We start from the raw sequence: 7,483 nt of genomic DNA, 5'->3' as shown, positions 1-7,483 counted from the left end.
CTACAGCTTTTGGGTTAGGTGAGGACAGAACCATACTGGACATCAGGATGTATTGTCAAGATTTGTCATTTGTTAACAACTAAAGGGAAGTGTGTTAGATCTGTGGATATATTCAGACATAAAAGGTGGTGGAGATGGATGTGAAGGTTGCCTTTACTTGATTTCCAGTGCTAGCACTGGTGGGAAATGCATTCCAGTATCCTTCATTGTTTTTTCACAAATCCTGATGTGATAGACTGCCAGTGAGTGTTACATGGCACACTCTGCTGTCTCTGTCAGCTGACAATCTGTTTTACCTTCTATTCTCCTCCCCAAAATTCACCATACAAAGAATCATATTTAATATTTATGCTAGTTCTTCACATTATTGTCACATAAAGATTCAAGAGCTGAACGTACTCTGAGAAATTCAGGAAGTGACTGTCTGAGATATTGGTACCCTTGGGAAGATACAGAAAATGCAAAATATGGAAAAAGTATAAACAAATTTGAACTGCTTATTCAAAATTAAGATCATGAAAACTATTCATCTGCTTCCTGACCTCTAAAAGTATCTGAAAGTTCCCTGAGCAAGTTCTTCTGCGCATGTGTCAATGTCTTGGTAGAACCAAGAAACTCATCAGCTATCTCACATGCAAGTCCAGTCAAGTAGATCCTCCTCTACTTAAGTATCCTAATGTTTTCAAATCTAAGATTGAATTCATCTCAAATAACCTGATTATCTAGAAATTCACCATTTTCTTATTCATGTTATTTCTTTTTACTGTTGATGGAGTCAAGCACCCCTGCAGGCTGTTTCATCTTATGCAGAGACGTCCCTTATGAATCACCCTGTGACAATATATGTCCTCCACTGATTGAAGAGAGAAATTAGAGTGGTGAGTTTAGGAAGCAATTCTGTGCAACATTATGTTTGGCACAATAGTAGTAGCACAAGGCATGTACTTAGGTTCCTATCCTGTACCCTCTACTCCTTTCATATGCACTGAATGAACTGACGTCTTTTTCAAAGTTACGTTTTTAAGTCTATGCTTTAAATCCATATTTCTGACAAACCAAATGTCTTAACAAACCATAGCCTTGGGCTTTGATAACTAACTTGTAAATGTTTCCATAAAATAACTCACTAATGCATGTACTAGCCCACAGATCAGAACATGTGGCAAGGAGTATGGAAGTTCTGGGAACCATATTCTTCTCTAGTGGGTTTACTTCTTATATCTTTACCTCCCAGTGTTCAAACCACAAATGACAAAGTTTCCTGCTGATCTGGAGTGAGGACATTCTCCCAACTCCCCTTGAAAACATTCCACTATAAATAAGGGGGTTATATTATTTTTTAATGGACTAATGATTCTTTCATGTATAGGAAGGGCAAGATTTCCAGGTGCTGACCAATTTGGAATGGCTTCTTTTCCAGTAAATTGGTATTTGATCTTCCTGTTTGGGCACCTACTTTCCTCAAGGAAAATAAAGGTGCCAATTCATGCTCTGTTCTCAGAACCAGGTATGTTTAAGTTAAATATATAAAGAGTAAGATTTACAGTACTGGGACTGTTCTGTGTAGACTTACCTCTGCTTAAAATAGAGTCCATTTGCAATATGCTAATGTGGAGTCAGGTTTTCAAACACCTCTCAAATATCAGCTGAAGGATGAAGAAGGTCTAGATCAGGCCCAGTGTAACTCCCTAGTTTGCAAAGAAAGTTTTGATTTGAATGAATACTAATTATAACTGGGGAAAGATAAGCCATGGATTCAACACGGGGGGAAAAGGCTAATGCTTTCAAATGTAGCCTGATTAATGAGGCTGTCATAGAACTTATTTATAGGTATGCTGTACAAAGTATCATAATCTCTGGAAATATTTACAGCAAATTAAAGCCATCAGAGTTTAGAAATCATAAAACTTTATTTGATTCAAAAGGGTATTTCATACAGGCCAATCAGAGGATCATAGCTGAGGCAGAGGAATTATAAAGAACAAGTGTTCTCAAGCTTTTCTGGGGTGTGGGTCACATTTCAACCCCTTGACTCCCGCTTTCCTCTCCTACTAAAACATTTCACAACTAGATTATCAGCCCTGTGTAATAACAGCAGTTGCCTCCTTTGAATAGTGGCATTCAGAAACTATTTGGTATAACTTTATCTGTTTTAATGTAAGATAGCAGCTGGAAATGCAGAGGAACCTGTGCTTTGCTAGGAAGTTCTCTATGGACCTCCAGCGAGTGCTCCATGAATCACTGATGGTGCATGGTCTACAGCTGGGAGCTAGTGATTTGAAGAAAGCCCAAGTAAACAGATATACCTTGTAATATATAATGAAGGTCACTAAACATAGAAACCAAAACTTCCTCTTCAGCAATGTGCATGGAGCATTTGGTATCTTGAAAGTTAAATAAATATAAAAAAAAGGAATATTTGGGATACTACAATAAAATAAAGGAAGAACACCAACAGAAACAGAGACTCAGGCATATATGAGCAAGGGGCATCATCTGGGAAGTGGCAAAGGAAGGAATCTAGGCTCTTTTTTCTAAGAATGACAAGTCCCTTTGATGTTAACAGTCTAAGTCCTGACTTCTAGGGATATAAAAGGCTGCCCAAACTAAGACAACTGGAGTGGGGGACAGAGAGGCCTTTTGTAATGGTAAATCTGCATCAGAGAGGATAGTAGCCAGCAAACATGAAAGCATACTTCTAATCTTTCAAGGGACAAAGAGGTAAAAACAGTAGTCTGGCAGGACAGTGCATGAAGCTGAGTTTCTGGATATAGTAACAGACCTGAAAAAGAAGGAAACCCACCAATTATTACAATCACTCAGAATTTAATACAGTCAATAGAAGATAGCAGTTAGAAATTATTGATTTCCCAGCTTGCTATTATGTCATTAGATATTAATATAACGTTTGAAGATACCAATGTTTGCATCTTGTTCCACTCATAGTTCTATAGATGTTAACTTGCAGGCAGCCTTGCTGACACAAGAACATAATAGCATATAGGATTTTGGCATTATTGAGCACTGGATAATTTTGATAACTTCTAAAACCCTTCAGCCTAGAAGTACTTTATTTTCAGGCTCCACTATAATTAGTTACAAAGGTTATTTGAGTGAGACATGCAGCAAGGCTGGAAGGTTATTGTTAAATGAAATCAATTTCACCTACTTTTTCTCTTGCTCTAATATTTTCTGTTAAATCTATAGTGAAGAAATAAACTATTTCAGACAGTCATTTACCAACAATGACTTGTTCAGTAGTTTCAACAACGCATTCAGAAACAGTGAAGGGATTCAGGTGATGACAGCATTTGGTTGAATAGTTCTCCGAGTCTGTCAGGCTGTGTCTCCAACTGCATTACAGATTCCAAGCATGGCCAGCTTCTTCAGTCTGAAGGAAAACATTGTTGACCTATATAAACTTCTCATGCTTTAACTGAAGTTTAAGGAAAGGCAGCATGTCCTACCACCTCTGTTCAGTCTCACAGATCTAAACAGCTTCATACATTACTGATACTCCATAGTTTGCAAGATCAAAAGAAAAAGGATGTATCTCCAGAAAACCTGGTCCAGTTTTATAGTGTATGAATTGTAAAACAAAGGTCTCAGGAAACCACAGTGAATCCCAGCATTCCAGCAGAAGCAGAGTAATTGAGTCTTGGTTTAAGAACCATGCTAGAGAATTCAAATTTGCTTAGGGATGCCGCAGATGTGGTAGCTGCTAACAGAAAAAGGAAATCCCCATCCACTTACTCCCTCTGATACACAATGCATTACTGTCACAATTATTCATATTCCAGATTCTGAAATGGTTATGGGTTTGGTTCATTTGCCTGAGTAAAACTTGGCAGATCTAAAAAATCTAACTTGAGATGGATTTGTGTGCACATACATGCACATACACAGACAATGAGGAAAAAACAGGATAAATTTTAAAGCTGAAAAAATATATCTTTAATAATTGCTTAAGTTCTGACTAGAAAAGATAGCTGCTGAAAGCATATCAGTGATTAGTCTCTTGACCTTTCTTCAACTTGAAGTCATCAGCTATTGTTCACCACTGATAATAATAATAATAACCTTTATTTTATGAGATGACTGACAGCCAGTCCTTAGAGACCAGTCTTTCACAAGAGCAACATGCTTAAAAAAGAAATCATATTTAGTAGTCTCAATACAGTGAAATTAATTCAGAATTTTTACATCAAATACTAGAATCATTAAATACTGCCTATGCAAAAGAAAAAAAAAGGAACATTCAAAATTACTTTTAAAGGAAAAAGCTGTGACAGAAGGTTGAGCAGCAGAGCAGCAAAGTAGTAAAATTTATTTCGCCTTTACCCCTTTTATTTTTATTTTTTCTTAATGAGAAGATAGAAAGTTTCTGAAAGTTGTCTTTTCCTTTGCTGCATTTTGAAAGAGGAAGAGGACGGAAATCAGAGACTGTATGAACCGACACAGGGAATATCCTATCTTTAACAATGGCCAGTTGTGAATCCTTAGATATGAACACTATTATACTTCATTTTAGAGGAGGGGATTTCTTCCTAATCACAGCCAGCAATCATTTCATGACCTGAAGCTGCAGTGGCTGCCCCCTTCACATTTTCATTCTTCCTAGTGTAATTGCATGTGTTACTCTAGACCAGACTTGAATGGAAGTCCCTTTAAGGGAAGCCCCAGGAGGTGGAGCTGATAATAGGGTAGGTGGTTCTCATTCCTCGGAGTGATCATTGAACCAATCAGACAATATAGTGTTAGGGGTCACAGCACAACTAGCAGTGCACTGTTCTGAATGAAATATGTAAAGCCAAAGCCCTGAATAACTGTGGCCATGAGACAGAACCTTTTTTCCAGAGTGAAGGAGCTTGCTCCAGCAAGACCTAACCTGAGGTACTGCGCTTTGCCTTCCCGTTAGTTCTGCCAGTCCCTTAGCCTGTAGTAGTAGTATATAGGAGGTCTATCTGTGTTTAAATACCATTCCTCCTCCCCAGTGGAAGGAGATGCAGTTCACTAGTGGGATTTTCGGTTTGACAGAAGAATTTAATGCAACCTCTTAAAACATTATGATCATCGTTTTCCTGGAGGGCTGCAGAGTATTTGTCCTTAAACTCAGTGTGCTTCCCATAGTCAGTGCGTTTACCCCATTACCTCCTAGTGAGCTGTGGAACAGAAAAGCCAGTATGAATACCAGGAAGATCAGGAACTGTTTACAGACTTATCTGCAGGAATGTCTCCTTTATCTAGCAATAACTGTATTCCAGGCTACAGGCTTTGAAATATCTAAAACCAGTAAGCAGATAAAATGAAATTACTAGCTCTCAAGGAATTCTTAAGTTATTAGCCAATATAGTGAAACATTCATTGATCAAAGCTCAGATCTTAAAGGACTTGATGAACCTTATAACCAAATTCCACTGAAATTAAAAAAAATATATCTCAGCCTAACTTTTAAATTTGGGTTTGGGGTTTGGGAAAATATTTACCAGCTGAAAAGGCTCAACATGAGTGTGGTGGGTTGACGCTGGCTGGATGCCAGATGCCCACCAAAGCTGCTCTATCACTTTATCACTCCCTTCCTCAGCTGGGCAGGGGAGACAAAATATAACAAAAGGCTGGTGGGTTGAGATCAGGACAGGCGGAGATCGCTCAGCAACTACTGTCACAGGCAAAACAGACTCGACTTGGGAAAATTATTTATTATCAATCAAATCTGAGTAGCATAATAAGAAATAAGACCCAAACATTAAAAAAACCTTCCCCCTTACCCTTCCCTTCTTCCCAAGCTTAACTTCATTCTCAGTTTCCTCTACCTCCTCCGCCAGAGCAGTGCAGGGGGACAGGGAGCAGGTGCTGCGGTCAGTCCCTGCCGCGCTGTCCCTGCCGCTCCTGCCCCTCCGGGGAAGGCTCCTCACAGCCCGCCCTGCCCCAGCGCGGGGCCCTGCCAGGGCAGGGGGCCCTCCACGGGCTGCCCCAGCCTGGGGCCCTGCCCGGCTGCGGTTCTTCACACACGTTTTTTAACAAGTTACCCCAGAGGCGCTACCACTGTCACTGCTGGGCTCAGCAGCGGTCCATCTTGTAGCCGGCTGGCGTTGGCTCCATTCAGACATGGGGGAAGCTTCTAGCAGCTTCTCACAGAAGCCACCCCTGTAGCCCCCCTGCTACCCAAACCTTGGTATGCAAACCCAATAGAATGGCACAGCCACATCTAAGTTGTAGAAAGTACCTTGACATATATGAGTGTTGTAAAGATGTTGGCATTGTAATCTTCAACCCATGTTACCAGAGAAGGATTCAAAAGTCAAATGACCCTATTATGTGGCTCATGACCCTCTCCATAGACTAGAACAGATCAGGTGGCCACTGGACAGATCATCATCACTCAAGAGACTCTGTCACCAGCTTTCTGCAAGCCAATTCTTGGTGTCTCACTTTCCTCATGTGCAAAAACGGTGGTATTTTTTTTCTTGAAGTTTGTTTTGAGAGCTACTAACGAAAGCACTGGACATTTTTTTCTATTTCTGATGTGATTTTTACTACAATCTAAGCAGAACCACTTTTCATTCATATGCAATTTACTTTGAAGAGTCAGCATCTGTTTCTAGTTATGGATGATACCAAAATAACAGGCATCCAGCTTGTATCATTTTTAATGTTGAGAAAATTAATTTAAAACCATTTTTAATATTGATAAAATATACTACTTATATTTTTTTCCACCTCCTAAGTTTTGAATACACATGGGACCTGGAGAGATCAGATCTAAATTGAATGGATCAGCAAAGTGTACTGCAGTCGATGAAGTTATGCGGGTTTACATTATCTAAGAGTATGGCCCAAAGTGATAAGGATTGGCAGGAGAAAACCTGCACATATACACACCCCACCCCCTTGAAACACATATTTTTAAAGCTGCTGTAAAATATTATTCTTTCTGCTAAATATGTAGTATCTGAAGGATACATCAAATGTTCATGCTTGTATAAGGATTATGCAGTTTTAAATGCCTTTGCCAGTCAGTCTTAATCTACCCAGCCCAAAGAAAAGCTGTTACAATTTTATACCGTACAGCACATTTGTGTGTGACTGTATGTGTATTTTCATGTATGTGAACAAGAGAGAGAAATGCATTTACAACCATAGAAAGCCACTAATTAGGGCAAATTAAAGTACATCTTTGTTTCATCAAACCTCAGATATTTTCTTTTGCCATTTATTGTTTATTGGAAACAGTCCTTTTTCTAACACTACCTACAATAGATTTTGTAAATTTTGTGGCTTATGTTGACTGTTTTGCAATTTATACTAGTGTGTAAAATATTCCCAGCACATACACTTAATCAAAACAAGCCCAATTAAGCTCAGTACTCCAGATTCCACCTCATTAGCTTTCTGTTCCTAAAATATAACAGATGTGATTGCTGCAGGCCATGAGTTAAAGATGAATTTTTCAGCTAAACACTTACAATACAACCTAAAGTTA

At 39.1% G+C, this 7,483-nt stretch overlaps 1 long non-coding RNA gene across 1 annotated transcript; it reads right to left on the bottom strand.

Moving 5' to 3' along the window:
• Positions 1–2,455: 2,455 nt before the first annotated feature.
• Positions 2,456–5,877, bottom strand: LOC121089789. Its single transcript, XR_005828363.1, has 3 exons — positions 5,769–5,877; positions 3,241–3,391; positions 2,456–2,782 (listed from the first exon to the last, which is right to left on the bottom strand). It is a non-coding gene; the product is annotated as an uncharacterized LOC121089789 (long non-coding RNA).
• Positions 5,878–7,483: the final 1,606 nt, after the last annotated feature.

This window comes from Falco naumanni, chromosome 6 (assembly GCF_017639655.2).
Source record: "Falco naumanni isolate bFalNau1 chromosome 6, bFalNau1.pat, whole genome shotgun sequence".
Taxonomy (NCBI): Eukaryota; Metazoa; Chordata; class Aves; order Falconiformes; family Falconidae; genus Falco; species Falco naumanni.
This window is presented reverse-complemented; position numbering and strand designations above follow the sequence as displayed.